Raw genomic sequence first — 9,926 nt, forward strand, 5'->3', positions numbered from 1 at the left:
AGAGGCACAGATTCATGGCTGCCACACCTGGTACACAGAAAAAGATGCAACCATGACACGGTGCAGAAAGGCCAGGGTGGAATCGAGGCAGGTCTGACCACCAACCTAGAAATACACTGCGAGAAAAAAAAAGACATGGATATAATCGCCTCACAGCAGCCATCCCACAGAAAATGTACACCTTGGAGGAACGAGTAGAGACCACTCGATGTTGAGAGTTGTTCCCCAGGCCACCCCCACTGTAAAAATAACATCACCTTCATTTATTCTTCCCTTTTCTATCCACGACAGATGACTCAACAGCAGAGAGTGTTGGCCTCTCAGACGGGGCTATCGTCGGCATCGTGATTGGAGTCCTGGTCGGGGTGGCTCTGATAGCAGCCCTGGCGTACTTTCTGTACAGCAGAAAGACTGGAGGGTATGATGGCCTTTCCTCCTGTGCAGCTTCCTGCAAGGCTAAGCGCCATGCTTGGGAGAGGGGAGATTTCCCTCTGTCTCTGGGCCTGGATCTGCTCCTCCTCGTTCCTAAACTCCTGCTTCTCGGCACTAATTCCTGTGGCCGCTCCTTCCTTGGTCTTCAAGCTTCCTGTACCCAACTCTCTCTTGGACTTGGTTATTCCCATCCCCATCTGGTTTAGAGGAGACAGATCCAATTATGTTCCTCGGTCTCCCATTCAGGGAAACCAAGGTCCAAGAAGGAAAACAAATGAGATGAAAGGAAGAGCAAGAGAAAAATAAGGTGTGAGCTCTGTCAACCAGAGGAGGAGGAGGAGGGAGAGATAAGAGAGGAAGAGAATCCAAGAAAAAGTAGAAATCAGAGGCTTCTTGGGCAATAAACAAAGTGAGAAAAACAGCATCTATGCACGAAAGGGAAGGGTGTCAGGGCAGAAGTAGGCTCAGAGCAGTTAAAGAGAGAGCTTAAGCGTGAACATCAGCAGCAGGACAGGCGTGCGCACTAGGAGGGATGGCGGGCACACTGGAGAGGAGGCGCTGAGAGGAAAGGCAGGGCCGACCTGGTGTAAACGAACGCTGAGGAGCCCCACGGAATTATCTGGGACAGTGTCCTTCCTCACTCAAGGGGCAAAGAACCTGTGCTTGGGAATAGCAGTCACAATGTCTGATATTTATTTAGGGCAAGTGACCAGCGCGATCACACAGAGCACAAACCCTCAGCCTCCAACTAAAGTAAGTAAAGCCATCACCCAGTGAGCTGATGTATTCTACCATGTGCCCTGCCCCAGTGGGGAATCCTGGATTCCCAAATAGTCCCGCCCCTCTGGGATCTCTGTTTCCCAACCTTAAGTCCTCACACCCTTCTAGCCACAAAAGTTTCCCCTGAGACACAGCCCTGGGGGAGACTCGCTCAGCCTAGGCCAAGTAAGATGGCAGGCCTGGGTAAGAGGGCCATGTTTCCGGGAGCCACTCCTCACCCTTCCCCCTGCCCCTCCTGCCTCTGTGACGGGCGTGGGTGCTCTCCCTGTCTTGTGGTGCTCTGGGTGCTGCGGGCCTTGTTGCCACTCCTTGCCACTGGCGCCTGTTGCTGAGAAACACATCTGGGCAAAAATCAAGGCACTGTGAACTGGAAAAAGTCTTCAGAAGTCAATTGGGCCCTCTGTGGTTCTACTCCTGTCCCCTCTCTGAGGGAAGCGAATTCCTTAAGTGATCATGGGCCACCTCCTCGCCCCACCCTCCCACTACCTGCCACCTGCTTCGGCTCCAGATCACAGCAGCACAGGACCACCCTCTAAAGCCATATCTCAGCTCTGCATTTTCATGGACCACTAACTCTTCTTTCTCTTCCTCAAAACAGGGTCACTCTGACAACTCGCCTAACCAGGTAAGGGTAGCCTGTTTCTTGGCTCACTTTGTCATGTAAATAGCTCCGTGTAGAATGGGTTACTCTTGAAGACACAAATGTGAGATCAAGTTTGGGTCCCAGTTAACTATTTGGTTAACTAGTCCCATGGGCTCTGTAGTTTTCCCTGTCCTGGGATGAATCCTGCCTGTGACTCTTAGTAGCTCTGTGACCTTGGGCAAGTAACTTAACTTCTTCGATCCTCGGCTTTGTCATCTGTAAAATGGGCATGCTGCCCACTTCGAGAAAGACTGACGGAATTAAACGAGATCACAAATGCAAAGCACCAGCACCATGCCCAGCATGAGGAAGGCACTGGGTCATCCTCCCTCCTCTACCTTCAGCCTGGCCCTGCTCTTACTGCCAAAGGATAATGTCCATTCCAATGGGTCCGAGGTCTTGACTCCTTTACTTTATAATAATTTTACCCAATTTCTCTCATCTTAATTTGTCAATGGAGCACACTCGTATACTGAAAAGTGCTTAAATCATAAGTATATTGTAATGATATAAATTTTCACACGTCGAACGTAGCCAGTTAAACAGCACTGAAATCAAGAAACAAAACATGCCGCCATCACCCTCAGAGAAACCCTCCAGTTACTTTCCTCCAAAAAGTAACTAACCATTATTCTGAATTCCAATGCACTAAATTAGTTTTTCCTATTTATGCTCTTACATAATATATCTTTGTATATAAGAGGAAAAACACAGCATATCCTTGAATGTGTCTGGCTTCTTTCATTCAAATCGTTTTTGTGAGATTCATCCATTTTGTGGTATGCATTTGTAGTTGTTCGTTCTCATTGTTGTATCATCATATTCCGTTGTATGAATATCATAATCTACCTCTTCTAATGATCATTAACGGGATGTCAGCAAGCAGAGATAATGGGTAATAAAAGCCCTCTCCAAAGCTAAAAGTTTCAAAGTGGTGAAAGCAAGTAGTGCTGAATCACGCCAGACAAGGTGAAAGCCTGACCTATGACACTGACTTAACTGACCGCTGCTCATGCCTTTCAGATCGATGAAGTTACATAATGTTCCCTGAACTTCAGTGCCCAGGAACCAAAGAGACCAACCTCAGCCTCCCTGTCCTCAACGGCCACAAAAATGGTTTATTCGGAAGTAAAAAAGAAATAATGCAACCTGCCCTGCTTACTGCACTGCTGACTGATCCCAAGCTTCTCTTCTCTCACTAGGGGATCCTTTTCCCCTCAGAGAGAAGGAGAAGCCTCTCTCCTCACTTCACTCCACATGAGGCCCCTCCAGGCTGCCTGGTCAAGCTCCTCCCTTCAGAATCAACAGATGAAAAGGTACATCCGGGAGTCTGTAGGAAGCCTACCCTTGTCATTGAAATCTGGCTAGTTAATATGTATCAGAATCAGCAAATTCCAGAGATGGTTCTTTAAAAAGCAAACTTCTGGCCAGATTATTAAGAAAAATGAGAGCAGGCACAATAAGCAATATTAAGGGTGAAAAAAAAGGAAACAATGGCAGACATTAGACAGCAGAAGGATATCACGAATATCCTTATTGCAAATAATTTCAAAAGTTAGGAATGAATACCTAGAAAAATAAAATGAATCCGGAACTGAGTCAAGGAGAAAATAAGCATGAGTGATCCTCTTCACCAATAAAGAAACTGAGTTAGTGTTTTTGATCCTTCCGATAAAGAATACACAAAATCTAGATAATTTGACAGGGAGTTTCCTAAACATCGAAGTAACAATTAATTCTAATTTTACACATACTCTTACAGCATATAGAAAAGAGAACACTCTCCCAGCAATTATTGTGATGCCAGTCTAAATTTGACCTCCAAACCAGAACAAACTCAGAAAGGAAAACGACAGGCTAGTATCAGCACATACAAATGTCCCACAGGATATATGTCTATATATATATAACCACACTCCGGCAATGAATGAAAAAGATAATGTGTACAAAATGTGGTTTTATTTCAAGAATACACTTAGTTTAACAGTAGAAAAATCAGTTTAATTCATAGCATTAATGGTTTAAAAGAGGAAAACTATGTAAAATTTTCAGAAGACGCTTTCAAAAAAACTCCACCTAAAAATTCAGCCTCAGTTTATGTTAAAAACTCAGCAAACCAGAAATTTAAAAAAGCTTTCCTAATCTCATACAAGGTGTCTACAAAATGCTACTGCAAATGTACTCTTTAAGATCTGAGAACGAGGCAAGGTGGCCGCCATCACCACGTTAAACTGGATATCGGGGGTACGTGCCATGCAGCATGACAAAATGATAAAATAAAATGTCTGAGAACCAAAAAAGAAAAAAACATCATAATGTAATGATGGTATTATTGCTTTATGGAAAACTCAAAAGAAACTGATAAATTAACAAGGTTGATACTATAATTTACCAAGATTGCTACATGTACAATTTGTAATGATACTCAATGACACTGCTTGCTTTATAATCATAAATGTGCTTTTTAAAGATAATATTTGTAATATTGATCTGAGAATAAACAACTTTATGTGCAATCCCTTTATATAGAAAAACATGAAACTTAGCTGAAAGACAACTAACAGATGATAGATAACTAAATAGATGGAGAGAGAGAGAGAGACTACGTTCATTAAATAGGAAGACTGAGTACGATGGAAATATCCATTCTCCTCAAATTATCTTTAGAAATATGAGGGTCCAGATCAAATGCTCATTCTTTTATTTTAACCTGAGAAGCCAGTTCTGAAATTAAACAGTATAACAAATGGCCCTGAAGGAGAGTCCGCAAGGTGGCAACTGCCCTACTAGTTGTCACGATGTGTAATCGCTGCACTGTTTAAGGCAATGTTCTATTGGGACACTGGGAAACTATAAAATCAAGAATTACCCCCACATACGTGGAAACTTTCTAACGGAAGTGGCATTACAAATAAGTTGAGGGAAGGAAGCACTTTTCATAAATGATACTGGAAAAATTGGTCACACACACACATGCATATACACGGCCTTGGGGAAGTATTCTAAATTAGGTAGAAAAAGCACAAAATGTAAAGGCACAAAATATAAATTCTATACTAAAATTAATATCTATTTATGAAAGGACAGTATAAAAAAAGGAAAAAGGCAAGCCACAAACTGGGAAAGCAATGCACAACACATACAGCTGACAAAGAATTATACCCCGAGTATATAAAGGACCCCTAACACAGCAACAAGCAATAAAATAAAAGTGAACTTCAATAAAAGTGAAGATGTCGCAGCCCAGGAAGGTGTGTGTGCAACAGCAGACACATACAAAGAGGGTTGTCCTAGAGGCAGTGTTTGTGTAGCCCGAGAACAAAATCAAAAAGCATCCTAAAAGTTCACCAGCAACCAATCTGAGAGAAATAAAATGTGGTTAATTAACACAATGGGATAATACATAGCAACGAAAATGCAAAGGCCATAGCCAGCCACGCATGTCTACATGAGTGGATCTTGGGAAGGTCATTTTGACTGAACAAAGCAAGTAGCAGAAAATTCAGTGTAATTTTATTGTATAGAGTTCCAAAGGACTCAAAATGAAATATAGGTTTTTTAAGATACAGCGTGGTTGAAAAATAATGCAGCCATGGGAGGAGACTCTTTTGCATATGCTGCTGGGGGCGAGTGAGCTGGGGAGCTGGGGCGGGTTGGAGCACACAGGCCATGAGGAACTGGCTTCCTGAGACTGAGTGAAGACACGTAGTGGATTTTTTAAAACACTATTGTTCTCTATGCCTTGCATAGATGTTATAAATAATCATTTTAAATATATTCAATATGAAATATGAAAACAAAAAAAAGTGTTAAGTTTTGTGCATCCGCCCTCTTTTTTAAGAAGAAAAAAAACCCTCCAGTATAGACAAAGAAGCACAGAGCAGGCCTTCACCATATGCCCTTGATGATCAAGTGAGTCCTTAATGAATATGGACTTTACAACCAAGAAGCATAACACATTTGAGAATGATTTGTAACAAAACAGGAAAAGGGGGCAATGAGGAAGGCCAGGTGACCAAGGCATACATTGTGAGGACATCGAGTGTAGGCAGGATGTGGAGCAAATGCGTTATGGAACTCAAAGCTTTTGCCGCCTTTGGAGTTCTATTCAAAAAAGAGATGTGGTTGTCCTTAGTTTTATTTATTTAATGCAAGTAGAGGAGATGGGCTTCACATCCAAAGTTCTGTCTCCTGGAAGAAAGACTTAGCCATCGCTTACACACACTATCAGGTTAATTATATGTTGATGTCTTCTTGGTGGTTGGCTACACTTACCAGGTTGAATTCAGGGCTAAGCTCATGAGGTTACAGATACCTCTGCAAAATACTGGGCTACATTTTAATATTTAGCAATAACAGCATTTGGTAAGAACCTCACAGACATAGAGGCTCTCATCCTCTCTAACAAACAGATGAAGAATAAATGGACGCATAACTGGGGAAAGTTCATTTAAAAATTTAGAAGACTCAGACATCCTTATGACTTTTTAGGGATTCAGGAAGATTGCTCCGTGAACCTCCATGGAGAGGTACATCAGAATGAGAGAGAGTTCCCAGAAATTAAGAACATAAGCCAACCAAGTTCAGTGTAGTTGCTGAATAACTGGAATGTAATTGCTGAAAGAGTAATTGAATGATCCAGAAGGTACAACTGAGAAAACCGACCTTCACATCAGGGGAAAGACAGGGACGGGACCTGTGAGGGAAAAGTGGCATCGGGGTAGGTGCACAGCTGTTTAGTGTTTAGTGGGTGCCGGCCCTGTTCTGAGTGCGTTAATTCCACAAGCAAATCTAGTCTTCGGACAGTTCTTCAAGGAGGTGTGTGTTTCCCTTTCCAGTTTTTAGGAGATTCACAGGATTTTTGTTCACAAAATAGGGTTGAATTTAATGGGTTGTGCTAAATCTATTGAGCTACGTGGAGAATTATTCTGATATTGAAACTTACTTGTATTCCTGGTATAAACTCTACTTTGTCATGATAACTTTTTGTTTACTTGTCTGTCATTATTAATTCTGGATTCGGTTCCCTAATATTTAATTTGATTTTGTATGTATTTTAGTAAGTAAAACTGGTCCATCATTTCCTTGTCTGGTTTTGATATCAACTACACTAGCCTCCTAAAATGAGTTAGGAAATGTTCTCTTTTTAAACATTCAATTCTCTGAGAGAGTTGGTTGAGGATTGTCTTTAACTTGAAGATTTGTTAGAACTCTCCCCAAAAGACACCAGGGCCTGGCAGAAGGATAATACTGGCTGTCACTTTAACTTCTTTAGTGGTGATTGCTCAATTCACTTCATCCATTTTTTTTTTTTGAGCCAGTTTTAGTTTACATTTATCTAGATAATTGTCCACTTAATCTCAGCTTTAAAATATATTGGCATAGCGTTCATGGTAGTCTCCAATAAATTATAAACTCTCTCTTGTATCTCCCTGATATGTCCTTTTAAAATGTCCATCAATACATCACTCGATCCCTTTCTCTCTCTCCCAACACCATGGTTAGGAGATGAATGGTACAGGGTGGAGGGAAACATACAACAAAGACCCTCTCCTTGACCAGATATTAGCCAGGCTCCTCTGAGCCCTCAGGTCAACAAGGCTTGACCTTGGGTTTCCGTCTCCGCCTTTGTAGAGTCCAGATTTAGCAAGAATCCTGCTAAAGTCAGTTAAGCCAGAATCCCCCACTCTTGATATCTAATCACCCTCTCTATCTGACTAAATTCCTCATCACTCACCATCCCCAGGTAATATCTGCTCAGCCTGGCCTGCCTTCAGTAAGAATTCTCTTAGGTCAGTTTACACTCTACCTTCTCGGTAATTTTCCATCCACTGAGGCCCCACCCTGCTCCTTGGCTATATGGTCTCACTTTTCTTTGTTGATTTGGCATTGAACCCAATCTCCATCACCCGCTTCAAACCCTATTGCAGTAGTCCCTCTGGATAAAGTACACCTTCTCGGCTTTCACAAAGGTTAGAATATTGTTTTCTTTAACACATGGAAACGAATAACTATGATATGGTTGATGAGTGCTGCAGAAAGGGTCTCTGGGGTTGCAGAGGAATCAGTTAATTGCACATGAGGGGGTTGTAAAGGTCCAACAATTTGGACAATATTAAGAAAAGTGGTAGTACCCGGGCTTGATAGAGAGTTGGGGACAGGCACTGCTAAACACTGTTAAGGCTGAACTGATCGAGGGTATATGGAGAAGTTCAATAGCACTCAGTCACAATATGTGCATGTCCTATGAGTGAGCAAATAGACTCCTAGACATTACCTTATGGAAATGCACAAGGACGCCGCATTAAATATCCACGGTGTTCGTGTTCATTGCAGCCGCATCTGAAGGACCATTGATTCAATAGCATCCGAGTACCAGAACAGCAAATGACAACTGAGCATTTGCTGCTGCTCAACAAGGCTGTCCTGTTCTCCAGCCTGCGATGGAGGTGTTGCTGCTAACCCCAAACTCAAGCCCATTGCACAGTTTAGAGTTCCAACTCTATGGGGAATTTTGGGGTCACCTAGAACCTATATTTGTTTACAAATAAAAACCCAGCACAAGCTGACTTTAGCTGCAAAAGGGGATGTGTTAGCTCATGGAATTGGAAATCTGGCTACAAACTGGGCTTGGGCGTGACATGGTCCAAGGCTCACTCCAACAATCTCACTGCATCTTCTGACAGGAGGGGAGGTGGTGGTCCCCAGTTTAAAAAAAAAAAATCAGTGATGGGAATTGGCAGCATGGAGGGAAGGAAGACGCAGTAAGTTTTGACTTTGGACTCTCCAAACCATGCATCATTTTGTTTCCGGTCCCTCCTCTGTTCTCAGTGCTGCATGCACTCCATCCTATAGACACAGGTGTTGATGATGGATGGCCGAGGAATGTGCTTTAAATTTTAGGGACTGGAGGCTTCAAGGACACGACCGTGGATGTGGCCCCTGGACCCCTCTCAGAGAAGCATCTACAGATACATGATGCTGAAGAACTAAACACCTTCTCTTGGCAGGTAAGGGCGACGTTCCATATCTCACACAGCCGCTTGTGGTGGGGACTTAATCTCCTCAGATGTCAGAGGCTGTCTCTCCGGTGTTTAAAGTGCCCATTAACCTCATAATGGTTGGTCTAAAATACAAGGACCAGTGTGCCTGAAACCCTAACAAATAGAGAAAGAGACATTGTTTTTCCCACATAGGTGAAAGATTTTTATATTTAAGGTTGTAAAGGGGTAGTTTCACTGGGTTGCTTCTGAAGCCTTATCCTACTTGTCTTTGAGAGACTCCCAAAATCTTATGTGGCTAATACTAACTTGGGGTAGCTTTGTCCCCTGCATGTTTGTCCAGGCCCTTATGGTTTCCCTCATTCTAGGAAATCAACTCTTTAAAGTAGACATTATGTCCTAGCTGGACCCAGAGGAACAGCTTTGCATGATGGAGAGAGAATCCCCTTCCCAAGAGGCGTGTCTAGGTGGGAATCTGCAGCTCAGAGTTCTGACAGGTGCCACTCAGGTCAGCACTATCCAGGTTGAGAGTCATCCCCGTGTGTGGCTCCTGAGCCCTTTAAACTGGGTGAGTCCAAATGGACACGTGCCATGAGTGTAAACCACACGCCAGATCTCAAAGACTTAGAATGAAAACAAGTGTAAAATATCTCATAAATAATTTTATATTGATTACATGTTGAAATCATAACATTTAATATTAAATAAAACGTAATGAAACTTATCTGTTTATTTTTACTTTTAGATATAATGTATTAGTTTGCTAGGGCTGCTGTCCCACAAACTGGACAGCGTAGCACAACAGAACTTTATTGTCTGACAGTCCTGGAGGCCAGAAGTCCAAGATCAAGGTGTAGATAGGGTCAGCTCCTTCTGAGGGCTGTGAGGAAACATCTGATCCATGCCTCTCTCCTAGCTTCTGTGATGTTCCTTCATTATGGCAGCATAATTCTACTCTTCACGTGGCCTTTTCTCTGGATCTCTGTCTCTGTGTATAAATTTCCTCTTTTTATAAGGACGCCAGGCATGTTGGATTAGGGCCCATTCTAATGGCTTCATCTCTTTTTTTC

General features: G+C 42.6%; 1 long non-coding RNA gene across 1 annotated transcript; it reads left to right on the top strand.

Annotated features, from left to right (window-relative positions):
* The first annotated feature begins 217 nt into the window (after nt 1-217).
* LOC102889441 lies at nt 218-4,371 on the top strand. The gene is made up of 4 exons (XR_439057.3): nt 218-418; nt 1,133-1,185; nt 1,811-1,837; nt 2,879-4,371. It is a non-coding gene; the product is annotated as an uncharacterized LOC102889441 (long non-coding RNA).
* Nucleotides 4,372-9,926: the final 5,555 nt, after the last annotated feature.

Source organism: Pteropus alecto, unplaced genomic scaffold (genome assembly GCF_000325575.1).
Source record: "Pteropus alecto unplaced genomic scaffold, ASM32557v1 scaffold920, whole genome shotgun sequence".
Lineage (NCBI taxonomy): Eukaryota > Metazoa > Chordata > Mammalia > Chiroptera > Pteropodidae > Pteropus > Pteropus alecto.